This window comes from Dermacentor silvarum, chromosome 1 (genome assembly GCF_013339745.2).
Source record: "Dermacentor silvarum isolate Dsil-2018 chromosome 1, BIME_Dsil_1.4, whole genome shotgun sequence".
Taxonomy (NCBI): domain Eukaryota; kingdom Metazoa; phylum Arthropoda; class Arachnida; order Ixodida; family Ixodidae; genus Dermacentor; species Dermacentor silvarum.
Genome location: NC_051154.1, coordinates 103113008 through 103130512, shown reverse-complemented (window position 1 = coordinate 103130512; position 17505 = coordinate 103113008). Strand labels below are relative to the sequence as shown.

General features: G+C 49.3%; 1 protein-coding gene across 1 annotated transcript in view; it reads left to right on the top strand.

Annotated features, from left to right (window-relative positions):
* The first annotated feature begins 3226 nt into the window (after positions 1-3226).
* The window catches only part of LOC119434002 (zinc finger MIZ domain-containing protein 2), a 251819-nt gene continuing 237540 nt past the window's right edge, over positions 3227-17505 (top strand). Inside the window, exon 1 of the mRNA XM_037701318.2 lies at positions 3227-3877. The gene's annotated coding sequence lies outside the window, so the exon portion shown is untranslated. The remainder of the gene's footprint in view (positions 3878-17505) is intronic.

Sequence of the window (17505 nt, the reverse complement as noted above, 5' to 3'; positions counted from 1 at the left end):
CACAATTAAGAGCTCGAAGCTGGGCTAGTTAGCTTTCACGAAAAAAGAGGAGGACAGAGAGAGAATAGAAAGGATATAAAATAAGGGAGGTTTCGATTACTTGATGCATAAGCGCGTGGCTTCAGAAGCAAATCGATTTTCTTATTTGTTCCAATGGTCTCAGCTAATTCCAGAATGTCTTACAGTTATTAATACATCTATATTTGACTTCTTCCGTTCAGAGTATTCGGCGGCCTGCTCACACAATCCCCCCAGGTGGGGCGCAATGCTCATTGGCCGCGCATCCTCAGTTGACACCCCGTAGAAACCTTTGAAATAACCTTCGGTAAAAGATATCCTTATTATTTCCTCTGATCTATCCAGTGTCATTCCTTAAAGTATTCGAGCTGGGAAGGAATAGGGGTGAGGGTCAACGGGGAACATTTCAGCAACGGTGCGGTTTGCAGATGACACTGTCCTTATCAGCAACGCTGGAGATGACTTGCAACAAATGTTTGAGGATTTTAGCCTACAAAGTGTACAAGCAGGTCTGGAGATAAAAATGCCGAAGACCAACATAATGCTCAATAACCTAGCGAGAATTCTGCATGGGCAGTCAGCCTCTATAGAATCTGTGCAAGAGTAGTTTTCATGGGCCAATTACGCACAAGGGAACCGGATCATGAGAATGAAATCTACAGAATAATAAACATGGGTTGGAGCACGTACGGTAGGCATTGCCAAATCATGACCTGCAGCTTAGCGCTTTCCTTAAAAGAAATGTGTACAATAATTGCATTCTACCGGTACTTACATATGGGTCTGAAAATTGGGAGTTTAACAATGAAGTTTGAGAAGAAGCGAAGAACCGTGCAGTGATTGACGGAACGAAAAATGGTGGGCGTAACGTTAAGACAGAAATACAGCGCCGTGGATTAGGGGGCAAACGGGGGTAGCCGATATTCTGTATAGTTTAGATTAAGAGGAAGAAATGGAGTGGCAAGCCATGTGTAACGCGTAGGAGCAGATTACTGTTGGTATTACATAATACGTGCCAAGGGAAGGGAAACGCAATTCGAGGACGGCAAAGAACGGTGCGATCAAGTTAGGAAATTTGCAGGCATAGGATGGTGTCAGCTGACGCAAGACGGGGTTAATTGAAGATCGATTTGAGAGGCCTTCGTCCTGCGGTCGACATAAAATAGGCTGACGATGATCATCATCATGATGACAATTTTCATAAGAGGCTGCTTGTAGTGTGCTCGTGGAGGGGGGAACTTTCGTTGATTAGGTATAAAGCCAACGGAGAAACAGACGGCGCGATTAGGGGTCTGGCGAAGGCGCCTCATCCTTTTTCTCGTGGTCCCTCCGTCCAAGTCAAAACTCGCCGTCGCCGGGAAAGTTGCCGCCGCGAGCCATCGTGAGCGCAGTATCGGTGTGCAGGGAGACGGCGGCATCGATTTCTTTATCAGCATGCGGTGTACTCTCGCCTCGGCCCTTTCCGGCGCATGGCCCACTTTGCCCGTGGCGCTTCTATTGGCTGCGTGTGCTGACCGCTAAGTGGGTCTTCGCATCCGTTTCGCGCTGCCACTTGCCTTCGCTCGTATCTGTCGAGTAGCCAATGAGGAGCGACCGATTAATTAATTAAGCTAGGTTTAGTATGTCTTCGATCGTTACGAATGTGTATTCCTCGCACGCTTTCCGATCAATGGCCGCCACGCGGCACTTGGTACACTGCCACTGCGTCATGGCTGCTCCCCAAAAGCATTTTTCTTTCTCTTTTCTTGCCGTTGCTGAGAAATGATCTGCTAATTAAATGTACCTAAAGAAAGTGAGAGCCGCTGCTCTGCACGCCTACGCCTGTAACCTGACATGAGTAGAGAGAGCACGGTTCGTGAGCAAAATTAACAGCTGTGCGCCAATTCAAGTATTATTAATGCAAACACTTGGACATACAAAGACACAGCCGCAGGCGGAAGGGGTTTGGGACTCCACATCAACCCCTCCCCATTGTCCTCCAGATATAATCCTGGCTACACCACTTGCATAGCAGCTTAAAAGTCCCTTTTGCAAGGGCTCAAATCCGAATGAATAAAACTATATATTTACATGGTCCTGTACTAAACTACGCCTCTGCCCCCCCCCCCCCCCTTCTTTGTTCCGAGAACCTTTGTTCTCGTGGAATCATGTACCGCGCTAGTTCAAGCTGTGCAAGCTATTGCAACTTTCACGTAGAATACATACAAACATCTGATGAGCAAGTGAAAGTGAATGGCAACAACTGTTTTCTCGATTGGTTATACCGATTAGCAATCCTCTACATTAACAATCACTAAGATAAACGTTCATCGAAAAACAAAGAGCACACAATCACTTATCATTGCGCATTTAACAACGGAGATCACGGTGAGCCACGACTGGCAGAATAAAGTACTGCGCGGGCTCAACTGGCACGCGCTCCTACGCCGCACGGTGCGCGACGGGGATCAGAGCGTAATAAAAGCTGGTCCTCGCACGGCGTACAGAACTCGTGTTTTAGCGGCCACTCAACAGCGACTTTTTGGCACGAAAGCGAGATGAGAGCGCCCGATCAATAGAAAGCCACTCCCCCGGCAACACACGGACACGCGAACCTCCCCCTCTCGTCCACAGGGCCGCCCCATAACGAATATACGCACAAAAGAGCCAGCGCGATCAAACACAAACCGAACCGTAGCGCCCTCCGAGTCAATTAACCACCACCGCTGTCGCGTCTTGCCGGTGAAACTTCCCTTGTTCGCCAACAGATGGCGCCACGTCTTCTCTTCCTCTCTGTCCAGTTTCTTCTTTTTCGTTCCTCCCTCTTAAGCTTGCACGCACCTTTCTCCCTCTCGGTGAACTCCACGCCTCGCCACACCAACCATGCCGCGCAGCACCTCCTCCACCTTTACTCCTTGATAACGTGGGGAGTGGTAAAGTACATCTCTCTTTTTGCTCCTCTTGTGCTCTTGTTTCCTCGCCGGTGCGATCTCTTCTCCGCCGGCTCCTCTCTTGGTTTCCCCCGCGGCTGGTTGTGACTCCTCCTCTCGCCAGCATTCCCTCGCTCGCCCTTCCCTGCCGGTGACTTCTTCCCCTCGGTCCGCCAAGCGTCGACGTCATTGCCTCTCTCCCACAATCGTTCCTCCTCGCCACGCTGCCTGGCAGATCGGGAGAGGGCGCGGGGCCATCGCGTCGGCAATGGCAGAAGCGGTGCGCGTCCTAGTGCTCGCTTCACGGCGCCTATCTGCGGTCGCTGCTTTGCACACCCCTTGTCAACGCCGCCGCTGTCGGCTGCTGGGCGCGCTCTACTGGCCGCGACTTGACTCCTCGACGCGCCGCGGCTGATCCGTCACCGAGTCCTTCGTTGCAAGTGCCGCTACCGTGTGCAAGCCTGTCGCCTTGCCGGTCGTTTGTTGTAGCAGCAGCGAACGTGCGTGACGGTGCAGCTGTCGCGATGTGCCACGTGCGATCGCGCGCGGCGTGAAATCGGCCGCTGTCTTACAGAGAAGCGACATTCTCGCGGACGCCGGCTTTGGACCTCCGCTGCTCTGAACGGCTACTAGACTGTGATCGTGCGCAACGATTCCGATCGCAAAACGCTCAAGAGTCACTGGCGGGTGTTTTCGTCTGTTCTGCCTGACTGCACGCGGCCCATCTTTTGAACTTGAGATACACGCGCATCTTCCGTTGTTACCACTTTTGGCGCCGCTGGTCAGTAGTTGTCATCGTGCTTGTGTGTGTGTGTGCGTGTGTGTGTGAGAGTGCGTCCAGGACAGAACTGTGCACCGAGAACGTTGTCCAGGCTGTGGGATACTACCGGTACATGAGACTCTGAGACTGTCCGGTCGCTGTCTTGCGTCGTCCAGGTTTCTTGGAACTGGTGAGTAGATGTGCACTGTGCAATCTGTGGAAACACAGCATGCACGATTCAGCTTCGTTCTCTTCAAAGAAAGCGCAGCGAATCACCGTGTGAATATGTTAGTCGAGTCAGAGTGTCGCACTGTGCGCTTTACTGTGACCGACTCGGGCGCGCAAGGTGCTCGACCTGATTGACAGGTGTAGCGCAAGTGCGGCTACCTCAGCTGTCTCCGCGCGCTGAATAACAGAGCTAATTCCTTTAGCTTTACATTAATTTCGCTAGACATAACAAACAAACGGCGATAGACAACGCGTCTACGGATGTTTCAAAACAACATTCATGGACGTGTTGTACTTTGCCTCTCTGACAGCATTTGGGATAACACTGCAGCTGGGAACTTCGAAGCACGCTCAAAGGTCACTCATCTCCGCGGGCAGAGTACACGGCCTCCTCCTACCCAGGTGTTGCCCGGTTCGTGCGTCACGTGCCTTTTGTTTTTGTTTCCCTTGTTAAACACGCGTTTCGCTCTTTCGTCCTTTCTGAGTTGTCGGCGTTTTTCAGCTCCGGTCTTTCTTGCTATTTCTTTTCTTTTTTTCGTGTATGTGCGCTTCTGTGTTTGCGTACATTTGCCTTCGGCCAGTTCGACCGGACCGGCGTTCCTTGGGAGCAGCTCGCCAACTTGGGTGCAGGCCTCTCGTCTACGGCCTTGGAAGGTCGCCGCGCAGGGGAGGGTACCTCCGCTCCTCCCTCCTCTCTCGCGGCGGAGCCGCCGCTGCTCACGTTTGTGCCCGTCCACGGTGGCCGAGGGCGAGAGGTGTGCGCGAGGCGACTCCTTTGAAAGATGCATGGGCCGTCGCATTTATCGCCCCGCGGTGCGTTCAGGTTTCAGACGCCGACAAGACACCGAGGGGAGGGAGCCGTACTCACGAGGAATAACGGCGGCGCCCTGCCCGGGAAATTTGTCGAAGCCGTCCTTTTAAAAAAAGTTTGGCGCTCCCTCTTCAGGGTCGCGGCCCCTTAGTTTGACAAGTTTTGTCGCGCCTTTTTGCCCTCGTTTCTGCACCTCGCTGCCGTTGTTGAGTCCGTGGCCCGTCTTGCGATTGTATCATCCTCGAGGATATATCATTGCTCTGTACTTTGGGAAGTGATTAATTCTATTTGCCTAGAAGAAAGTGCAAATGAGCATGCGCCTGTCCCTTGTCCACGCGTAAGCATACTGTAAATGTGCACATCTAAAAACCGATAATCGTCCTGTAGGTCACCTGTCGCATTAGCTGTATAGCGTGTATACGAGTTTCGTATAGCTTTTGTGATAACTACAGAGACAGCGGCATTATGTTATGCGTATATCATTGCAAAGATGCGCAGTCACTATATTCCGTAGCTGTTACCTTCACTGCGCTTTTGCTAGGGTGGATATGCTGAAACTGCGGCGATGCGGTGCCTTCATCACATCGACGCTAGTTCGCCGTGCTTGTGGTTGCGCATGCGCTTTCTTGGCAGTTCACGTTACTTTCGAGCATGCATCTTTCCCGCTGCATTCCACGCGTACGACTTGTTCAGCTTACCAGCGGCAGAGTACGGGATTGGCGATTATGTCAAGTCCCTAGTCTTGCGCCGAGCGTAACATGTACAGCGCCAACATCGGGAACTGTGGTGGCGAGGACCCCTTGGCACTGCCCCACGAGCACAATTCACAAAAGATGACCACAAGCATCCAAGTGCCGACTGCGTGCACCTAGTTCACACGGAGGGCGTGCTCGTGAGATGAGACCAGGGGTCGGTATTTTCTAACGATTCACCTCATATCTCATTCTTTTCATCTTTCGTCACTGTCAGCGTGCCGCGACGTATGCTAAAAAGTATGTAAAATGTAATAGAATGTTACAAGTACAACCCCACCTGAATATTTACAAATTCTTGGTAGGCACAAACATAGTTACCTCACCAGCAGCCTCCCAAGTCAAAGAGACTGAAACCTCTCGGCGATGTCAACGTCGCAGTCGTTGGAAAATGTGCACACATTTGTAACCTGACAAGCACCCGGTGTTTGCGGGGGATTTTCCAAGCAGTATAGAAACCAAGAGATTGACCAATGCAGCAATTAGCCATCAGCAAATGCCCAGGTTCATCGTCGCTTTTACCGTTTTGCATCGCCCGATCGACGGCAAAATCGCTGACATGCAATACAAACTTCTTTTACACCAGCTTGAAATGTTGCCTGTGGAATACCCTACAGATACGCAGGTATACATGGTGCCTCTTTCTTCCACTGTAGAGATGATACTCGGACATTTAAAGGAAGCCGCTGCTGCCACGGCTTTTGCTGAAGCCCGATAAAGTTTTGTAAGCGCTATCTGCACAACCGGAAGCGTGAGGCTTGTTCGCACGTTTGTCTACTTATAAGCACGAGGCAATTGCGCAATTTTATTGCGATATCAATTGTATGGACACTTGAGGTACGCTGTTGCCGCCGTGCTGTCCTGGTATCGACGGCTCACGCGCGGCATGCGCGAGAGGGGTTAGAAGGCCTCCAAGGGTGCGCAGTGCGTTTGGCTGCAAAAAACGACGGAGCCAAATGGACACACCGTCACGCTCTGCTCAGTCGGCCCTGCCGGAGCCAAGGCCGTGTTCTAGCTTCCTCTGCTGGCATGAGCGTTGTGCGCACACACATTAGCGTTCCTAGTGAAGTGCCGTGTACATACCACGCCGGGTTGGATAACCGGGTCTGGAGTGGAATTAATAGTAAACGTGAAGCTCACTCTGCCTAATCCTTCCTTTGGGCGCTCACAAACGCCGATGCTTTTCTGTCGGCCTCATCTAGCGCAATGCGAGATTCCGCCGTTTCTCATATTGCCACCGTTGTGATACGCCTGGTGTATACCTGCCAGGGCGCTCTTTCTGATGCGCTGCAGCAGTTGCCTCGCGTGCTATGTCGCGCCATGTCGCATCCGCCTATTGTGAGAACGCCGCGTGCGAGGAGCTCGCGAGCGCAATTCGAAACCTTGCTGTCGCTTTCAGTGCTTCATCTGCACGCCCAAACTGCCTTTTTTTTCCCCCCTTTTTTTTTTTTTTTTTTTTTGTCTTGACCTGTTAGAACAACCGTGAGCCCACACCATTGACCTAACACACAATGGAAATCTCGAGATTGGTTGATATATCTGGGATAAGGTTACTCCTCCACATTCGCATAGCGCCATCCTGCGAAACATGTAACACCAGTTGTCTTGAAGCAGCCGCACCACACGTGACACGCGATGAAGCAGAGACATTGGATTAACAACAAGAACAGAGCACGCTGGCTGCTGCGGAGCAACCATGTGCACGAGCATGACCACCGGCGCCGAATTTGGTCCAAGCACTGCAACGCCAAATTATAGCCTGGTTTCAATGCATATACACATTTGACAGAGAGCGTGTTGACAGCTTAGCTGAAAGGCGTCCTAAATTAGTAATTTCAGATATCAATGCTTAGTTCACAAAGGTATATTACGGTGCCACACGGAGTAAATGACGTATACGGTCGACGTTATAGAATGAGATAGCTCCTCTGAAAACTGGCGTTACACGCCCCATAGCTTGTCCCTAGTTTCGAGAAACTGATCGGGTAAAGGAGGGTGCGCAAGGGCCGCAAGATGGGTACAAGCACCTGCTTACAAGGGCGCCATACTGCGGAAACTGATCGTAGGTTTATCATCACGCGAGCGCAACACCGAAGCGTCTATAGGGGAAACGTTTTCGGCAGAACGGGAACTGACCGCCCCTATACGTTGCCGATCACTTTTCTTCTTCTCGCTTCGTTTCCTGTGGCCGCAAGCATCTAGAACGATGAATGTGCTGATGAATTGAATACACTCGAGCTCGACGCATGGTGTGCAGCGCGTGATCAATGAGGTTCACGGGCTGCCTCAAGCGTGGCGCGCTCAACTATCCATAGAACGTATAACGGATAGTGAGGTTTGAGAATGAGTGAGGATAGAAGCTAAGCGTCACGAAGGAATTAGAACCTTTACTAGAAGTACTCGGGTATTAACATTTGCTTAACTGCCAGGACTTGTCCATAAGGGTCAGCAGAGTCAGCATCCATATATGTCAGCAGAGGGCAACCTCACTATGAGGTTGCTTCGCCCTCTGCTGACTGAAGCGGACTTATGCCCCCGGATTCGCTACGCCGGGGGCTGCAAACTCACGTCCTGTGTCGGGCCACTTAGCTTTCTGCGGGTTGCACTGTGACTTGTTCAGGGAAGGGTTGAAGAAGTCACCTAATGTTGAGGCAGTTTAGAAAAGGGAGGTTTGTATGGTAGAGCGGGTCTTGCCGGACCCTCTATTTGTTTTGTTAAGCCCCATCTTGATGCTACCCTGTATATCCACCCCTGCCTTGCTCTGTCATATTGTGCATAAGATAGGCTTATTTCGGAGAAAGGGATACGTGGCACACCAGTGCGTTCGCACCATATTTTGGTGGTGGGTGTACTGTTGCGAGGATTCCTATGAAATGGACAAACCTTGAGCACTCACTGACTTGAATTCCACATTTACAACGTGTGTGCTAAGGTCGTTAATTAGAAACATAATCGGTGATTTTTACTTACCTCAAAGAGCTTATTCGCAATCATATCAAGATTCCTGACGCCCACTGCAGCGAATAATATCATTATGAAAGACCTTTTTTGTCTCTTCTGCAGTACTCCCCCTTTTAATTAAAGGAATTTACTTATTCTTCCCCTAAACACCCGGTATATCAGATATTGGCATAGGACAAGGCAATATGTATGCACTGAAAGATAAGCAGGGTATTATCATCAGCAATTTCGATGATTTATAGTAAAGGCATCGGAAGGATTCTACACTGACCTGTACAGTCCACAGAGCAGCCACACTACCTTCATTCGAAGTAGTGATGAACAGGATACAGAGGCTCCTTGTATAACAAGCGAGGAAGTTAGAAAGGCCTTGCAAGACATGACCCGGGGGAAAGCGGCAGGAAAAGATGGAATAACGGTCGATTTATTCAAAGATGGAGGAGACATCATGCTTCAAAAGCTTGCGGCCTTTTATACGCAATGCCTCACGACTTCAAGTGTACCAGAGAACTGGAAGAATGCCAACATTATACTAATCCGCAAGAAGGAAGACGTTGAGGAATTGAAGAATTATGGGCCCATTAGCTTGCTTTCAGTATTGTATAAAATATTCACCACGATAATTTCCAATAGAATCAGCGCAACACTTGACTTCAGTCAACGAAGGGAACAGGCTGGCTTCAGGAAGGGATATTCTACGATGGATCACATCCATGTCATCAATCAGGTAATCGAGAAATTTGTGGAGTACAATCAACCTCTCTATATGGCTTTCGTAGATTGTGAAAATGCATTTGATTCAGTAGAGATACCAGCAGTCATAGAGGCATTGCATAATCAAGGAGTACAGGAGGCATTCGTGAATGTCTCGGGAAATATTTAAAAAAAAGGTTCCACAGTTACCTTGGTTCTCCACAAGAAAAGTAGAAAGTTACCTATCAAGAAAGTGGTCAGGCAAGGAGACACAATCTCTGCAATGCAATCGCACGTGTTTTTTGAGGCTGCCTGCTTAGACGTATTCAAGCCATTAGACTGGGAAGGCTTAGCAGTGGCAATCAACGGCGAATATTTCAGCAACCTTCGGTTTGCAGATGGCATTGTCCTGTTCAGCAACACTGGGGGCGAATTACAACAAATGATTGAGGACCTTAACCGAGAAAGTGTAAGAGGGGGGTTGAAGACTAATATGCAGAAGACAATGTTCAACAGCCTGGCAAGAGAACAAGAATTTAGGATCTAGGTCAATCTAGGATCTAACAGGGGATTCTGATCATGAGAAGGAAATTTACAAAATCAAAATGGGTTGGAGTGCATACGGCAGGCATTGCCAGATCCTGGCTGGGAGCTTACCACTGTCGTTGAAAAGAAAAGTTTACAATCATTGCATCCTACCGGTGCTAACATATGGGGCCGAAACTTGGAGGCTAAGAAAGAAGATCGAGAACAAGTTAAGGACCGCACAAAGAGCGATGGAACGAAAAATTCTAGACGTAACGTTAAGAGACAGGAAGAGAGCGGTGTGGATCAGAGAGCAAATGGGGATAGCCGATATTCTAAATGAAATTAAGAAAAAAAAATGGAGCTGGGCAGGCCATGCAATGCGTAGGATGGATAACAGGTGGACCATTAGAGTTACAGAATAGATACCAAGAGAAGGGAAGCGCAGTCGAGGACGGCAGACAACTAGGTGAGGTGATGAAATTAGGAAATTTGCAGGCGGAAATTGGAATCAGCTAGCTCAAGAGAGGGGTTTTTGGAGATCGCAGGGAGAGGCCTTCGTCCTGCAGTGGACATAAAAATAGGCTGATGATGATATCAGTTAAAATAAAAATGAAAATGCGCGTTCAGCTGTGCACATATCGCACGTGTTTTTTGAGGCTGAAGGCAAGCTGGGCAGTTTCACTTTCATCGATGGGCGATTGTTCTCTTTCGTTTCGCGTGACCACGTTGAATTGTTATCCCTTCACTATAACAAGCGTAAACTTGCTTTAATGTTAACAAATCGACCAATTAGTCCCCTTAATTCCCACCGTTTACCTATCTTCTGCATTTTATTGCGATAGCAATTATATGGACACTCAAAAGCAGATTTCTGCCGTCGCCGTCGCCGTCGCCGTCGCCGTGAGGTTCCGTATGACGTCATTTGGAGATGAAATCGTCGCCGCGCGCCGAACGCTGTATGTGCGAGTGAAAGGGCGCGAGGGGCGCGTCTTTCACGGGGAGTGAACGCACGGCGGAGAACAAACGCGCGTTCTGCGCCGTGCTCGCTTAAGGGCTGCAAAAGTAGGCATCTCTTTTCTCCTTTACAATCACCATATATGTAGAGCAAACGCGCCTTCTTCGGACGCGCGAGAGGCCGTGGGGGAGGGGGAGGGAAGGGAGGCGACGTTTAGCTGCGGCACCAAGTGCCTATTTATATCAGAGGCTCCAGCAACAGTCACCAACGCCGCACGCATTTTGAGCTAACGCGGGCAAAACGCCGATGGCGTCGACAACAGTTCTGCGTGTTGTTGCTACCAAAGCCGCTCACCTTACTTCGTATGACATTGCTGTGTTGCTATCGCATTCATTGCTTCGCCCTTAGGGCGAAACTGTGACATTTTTCTTCAAGTGGTGGTTACTTTCTTTTTCTTTTTGCTCTACTAAATAAACAGTTGTAGCTTCCCGCCGTACATAGCTGAGGACAAACAGATTTGACAAATGCGGGTAACTGTATTTAATAACACGCAAGAGGCTCGCCAGGGCGGTCGGTGCCTCCCGGAGCACGGACATCATACATGTATAAGGTCGTTACTTCGTATATGTTGCCTAGTGAACTGTGTCGCCAACTGTTTGTTGTCATTGTTCCGTATGGTGTATTCATAATGCGTATGGTGTGCTTATGTAGTTTCCGTGTTCCCTTAGTGATAGCTTTTTGCACTATAGTGAGCATGGTGGAAGCTGCGGCGATAACATGAGCTCAAGTTTCATTGAAAGAATTATGCAATAGGATGGGGGCCAAGGTTTTTGCCATGTTACAAAGATATGTTCTGGCAAGCGCTCAGAGCTTACACTTAAGACTAAGCGTATAATGCGGCAGTTACCGGATATATCTAACCTGTTTTGCATTACGGCACGTTTTCAGCGAAACAGCGGTATCCAAGGTGCAACCTTGGTGACCACAGTCAGGGGCCACGTGAAGCCTATGTCGGCCGCGCTTCGGACCATGCAGGTCCTGTGTGTGCCATGAGTATTGTACTACCTAATGTGTGGGAGCTTTTCTCTCTTCTATAAATTGAGCGTAAACGAATCAATTCACTTTAGAATGCTGTATAGGCCGAGTAAAACTCTCTTCCCACAGAAAAGATCTCCTGCTACTTGTAAAACCCTTACAAAAGGTGTACGTATTCCGGAAGTCCCATTAAGGTTTCTTCATGTGCATAAAGCGGCTTATAGACTCCTCGAAGCATCCTAAGCATCCTTTGGCGTGCAAGTTACCGTGTTCCGCATCCCGTTACAGTACGAAAATTCGCTTGCTATGGTCAAACTCTTTCGTTCCTGTTCCAGTTCAAGTAGTTCCCGAGTAGTTCTAGTAAAGGTGCCGATTCCTTCGTGACGCTTAGCTTCTATCCTCACTCTTGGCACACCTCACTCCCGTTAAATCGCCGCCGGTGCACTCCGCCAAACATCAGTTCTGCTAAAGGCGTGTCCCTCATGGAGAAAGATTCGCGGCCTCTTTGTTTCAATGTCTAGTCTATATACTAGTGAAGTTTGGTTCTGTTTTAGTTCTCTTATAGCTCCGCTCAAGCATCCATGGACGACAGTTTGTATACGGCTCGCATGTTGATGAGCGCGCGCGCGTGGGGCCTCGCAGCGATTCGAGCTATGTGTTGTCGTCGTGCACCAAAACCAATGATCAAGAGCTAACGGGAAAGCGCCTTAGTGTATATAGCATATAACCACTAAACGTATATGCCGAAGTTTTGTGCAATTAAATTCTTGGGTTTTACGTGCCAAAACCACGGTCTGATTGTGAGGCACGCCGTAGTGGGGGGACTCCGGCTTAATTTCAACCAGGGGGGGGGGTTCTTTAACGTGCACCCAATGCATGGTTCACAGGTGTTTTTTGCATTTCGCCCCCATCGAAATGCGACCGGGGATCGACCTCGTGCTCGGCAACACAACGCCCTGTTGCCACTGGGCTACCGCTGTGGGTAATTGTCACTCTTTATTGCAGTGGGACACCTCTTGTGGAAAACGTCTCAGCGTGAGCTGATAGAAGGTAGAGAACGCGGCCGGGACAAACAACTACAAGTACTATACCGACAGAGAACGGAAGAAAGAGAATAGCGATCGCGCAGATCCATTCAATCGATTTTTTTTAATTCCATAAAACTTAAAAAATTATCACCCCGTATATAGCCTGGAATGCTACTCCAAGTGTTGAGAAATACATTTGTAATATACCCAATGATGACACAAACCCCACAGGGCGCATACAACCACAGACACGCAAGTGCACGCTAAAGCTGTTCGTGGTATCCGATTAAAATTGAGTGCCTTTGTTACAACAACGCGCAGGCAGTGTATCTCCGCGAGACCAGAATGACCCGCAGCTACAGCCTCGATCCACACTGAGAGTATACCGCAGACTCCAGAGACATTCTTAGAAGTAAGGACTTCAGCCTTACATCATCATTGTCTTCATCAGCATTGCATACAGAATACAAAGACGAGTCATTGCATTGAATTCTGCACTTAAAATAGTTCGTGTGGGCCACGTTGAACCTGATGGCGATTCGTGTTCTTGCCGATTGAGGCCTCTCGAGGCATAAAAGTCAAAAACAACATGGATCAGATTTTTATATAGGTCTGTCGTGAAAGTTGACGTCGCAGGACAGAGATCGCTGCGAACTTCAAGGCGCAGTGGGTACCAGAGTTGCCACATCTTTTCTCGACAGCGGTATCTGGATCGATTCCGTTGAAATGCCATGTTCGGCTGCAACAGCGCAGTCAGCCTCAACGTTACCTTGTATGCCATAATGAGCAGGCAACCGCTGCCACGCAACGCAGGGATGCAGCTCGCAGGCGCCTGATGCAGCCGAAAAGTTATTCCTGTGTGCGTGGTGACTTCAGCGACTGCAGGGCCGCTCGCGACTCGAAGATGAGAATGTAAACAAAAGCTGCCCGCAGTGCAGCTAGGTCAGTGGCGGTAGCTGAAACGCGGTGGTTAAGTGTTGCAGAGATGGTAGCACACAGTGACGGGATCCACACTCCGATGGTAGATGATGTGGGTGGGACAGAGACATTAGTGGTGATCGGATAATGACTACTGTAGTAGTTATTAAAGTTGTCAAGAATTTAAAAAAAATGTCAGTGGTGGCCAAGAGTATATTTTATTGCTCCGGGAACCATGCACTAGCGTGGCGTTCGACCAGGCGGGGTAATTTTATGGTGATTCACCTGGTAGTTCTACAGCTGGTAGTTCTACAGCAGTTCCCTCCGCTTGTGGTACCTTAGCGCTATACCAGTATGCAGCTTCATTATTTATACCTGCGCTAAAGTGCATTCTTTTGTCGTAGCAAGAATGAGCTTCTGGAATTTTTGTAGCAAAACGATCATATTTCGGTCTTTCTCCTCAATCTTGCACCATGGCATCGTACCTGAGTCGTGCGCACATCCCCACGGCTCTCCTGCGTGAATTACCCTGCCATAAAGATCAAATGTACAGTTAGGGAACCTGTTTTTCTGCGTTCTTGAGTGGGCCAACTTTCTTTCCCGTCGGTTGCGGGTTTGCATTTCCGGCCGGTTTCCTGTCTTTGTTCATTTTGCGTCACGGGTGGGCCCCGACGGCTGCGCAACGCAGACACGCAACGCGCGATCGTTTCGGGGCGGCCACAGAAGAGGCCCGAGGTGCCGGCAACGACACCCGAAGCGGGGAAGGCGCCGCGGGGACACCTCGCGGCACGTTCGTGGAACGCCACGGACCACCGGAAGCTTGGCAGGCCCGCGAAGGAGGAGTCACCGGAAGCAACTTCCGGAGTCGCGGCGTCTCCCACATTATTGAGCTCTTGGCGTAACGGCGCAAACGTGCCCCTCTTGTTTTCGTTCTTGGTCTCCCCTTCTCGCTTGCTCCCTCCCACCCAAGTTGTGGTATAACTACGCGGCTGAATTCACTCGAGAAACTGGGGCTTTGTGTCGTGCGAGTGTGACTTGTCTCGGCCCGCGCTTTTTATTGCGAACCCGCCGCTGTGGCGCAATGGCTATGGCGTTGTGCTGCCGAGCACAAGGTCGCGGTGGTGCACAAGGTCGCGGGTTCGATTTCCGGCCGCACTCCTGTGGAAGCGGAACGCAGAAACGTTCGTGTATCGTGATTTTGGCGCACGTTATATAAGGAGCCCCAGGGGGTCAAAATTAATCCGGAGTTCTCCATTACAGCGTCGCTCATAACCCACTGTGCAATTTCGGGACGTTAAGCCTCATAACGTAATTAATTCATTTTAATGTGAAGCACTTGGTTTTTCTGTATCCTGCTATAGGGTGAGAATGGCGCACGCTGCAGGGTAATTACCGTAAAAATCATTGTTGTTTCAATAATGTTTCGTTAACTGTTGCAGTAAACGGCCTTTAATCTTTGCTCACCTAAATGCCACGCTAGGTGCAACGAATTCCAGTAATATCTACGTATAGTGAAATCACATGCTGATGAAGTAATTATTATTATTAGTGGATTTGAAAACATATAACCTATACATTTTACAGGAAAGGGAAAGCGAGGAGCAGGCTGGCAACTGCCACCGGAAGGGGCACAACGCCTGCCTACTCTTCAGGAAGGAGGAGACAGAAACATAGAAATGGAAGATAGGAAGGAGGGAAGGAAACAGGAAAGAAAGAGTGAGATGACAAATCTCAAAGAATAAAGCAGAACACACAGTACAGGTCGCACACAGTAGGGCCCGTCACTGCAGGTCGCGCTAGTAAAGAATGTGAAATGGAAGAAATAGTATCTGGGTTACAAACGTGACCCTAAGTTCGTTACTTATAAAATAGTAAGGAGAGCGCGATGAGCCTGATCGCGTCGAGACGCACAACCACTGGGGTATAAACTTTCGTCTAGTGTCATACACTGCAGGCCAAGGAGATGATAGTCCCTCACTAGCGACATGCGCTGCGCACTGAAAGCGGGACACTCCAATATCAAGTGCTGAAGTGTCTCGCAGCAACCGCAAGACGTACACGATGAACTGGTCACACCACTAAATGGAGCTTAGCAAACACGCGGTGCAGTGGTGTCCAACGGTGTAAACGACGTTGCTGTCTTTGTATAAGCAGGGAACTCACGAGTCACAAACGCAGCCTTAAAAACAGGAGTACGAGAGCGCGCGTGCGCAGCAGGTGGAACAAACATTTAAGAGAGGGATGAGAAGAGTAGGGAGAGACAGTTCGCAATAAGAGCAGCGAGAAGCAGTTTCAATGTTGCCGCACTCGGTGCCACGTTGCCGGCGTTCCTGGCACTTGGCGGAACTTGGCGCCTGTCTTCGGCCCCGGTCGCAGTCGGAGGTGACGGTGCTACGTGGCAGTAAGCTGGCTGGAGGCATGGCAGCTAGCGGGGGAAAAGTGTGGGTGGTTGCATGTGCCAACTGCCGCGGGACACCGTGGTGCGATGTTGTCAATTTTGCAATCCAACGACGTTTCTCGTTCGACGGCTGGGTTTTGTCAGCCATGAGGGCCCTTTTTCTGGCTTATTCCTGCTACAACACCGCCGTTATGCAATCATAACAAGATGCTAATAGTAACGGCAAAACTAATCATTTGTTTTTCAGGAATTGCTGAAGAATTGTCTCTATTTTCGCCTACTTGGCTCACTGGGTAGTCCATGGTATAATAGGTAGAACATCGCGCTGCAGCCAGTCTCGTCTGAATCTACATTCACACACAAGCGCCATGCGCGAACTTCGCGGCGGCGCCACTATAGATGGCGCCGCTTGTCTAGAGGGAAGCGCGACAGACGAGCCTGGCTGCATAAACACCTCGTATACATGACGCGTTTCGGCGGTGGCAATACGGTGTGTCGCTACATTGCTTCAATGCTAATCGCAGTACCGTCGACATTCATTGTGATATGGTATCTCCCGCATTTATTTTTTCTGAGGCTGTAATTCATAACAGAAACCGGCTATGTTCGAATGAAGTAAATGTAATTGTAATCAGTAAGATGTTTTGTAACGTGTACAAGACTGGATACCATAGGATGTAGTGTGCGTTCGGAGAACCTATGCGATAACAGACCGCAAGAAAATATGCCCACCCAAGATGAGCCCACTTGCTTAAACACGCTATCGCATGCGATATTTTGTCCAAGTTTCGCGAGGAGACTCTTGTATAGTGTATAGTATATGAGGCGACCGCTGCTCACGGCACGTATTATTTTTTAATACCTTAAGCACGAACGCAATAGACACGTCAAAATGTGGTCTTTATTTTGACTTGTGCTGGCAAATGAATGTTGTATTTTAATTACGCGTCATCTTCGCCTGGCGGGCTTCCGTCACACACACGACTACGCGAATAATGGTTCCTCATGCAGCTTTGGGAGAAATACGTGTCCCGAACAGAAATTTTGCCAAGATCTCTGAAGAAGAATGTTTGCTGAATCGGTCTCTTCTTTTCTTGCATGTTTCCGTTTATTATATTAGAACAAACATCGTCTGCTTTGACAGGCACTCTTCTGTCCTTACGAATGTGGGGAAATATCGCCGATGGTTTTCCCAATCTCTTTCGTCATTGTTGGCTTTTCCATGCTCTAGCCTTTTCGGGAAACGCGGTAGGCTTTTCTTTCCGGAGACGCATCCGTAGATCTAGCTCGGCGCTAATTATCCGCCTCTGCCCGTTTTTCTAAACACTTGTCATTACAGTTAATTCGTTCATCCTGGTTGAAAAGCTTTCGAATGCTCACAGTTTGATGCACGACTGATACATCGAGTTGGGATAAGCAGTGAAGGGGAAATTATAGCGTGGATCTAGCGCATGCGCTGTGATTGTGTAGCAAGCGCGCACCTGACAGAATGTGTTAGTGTCATCTCTTCT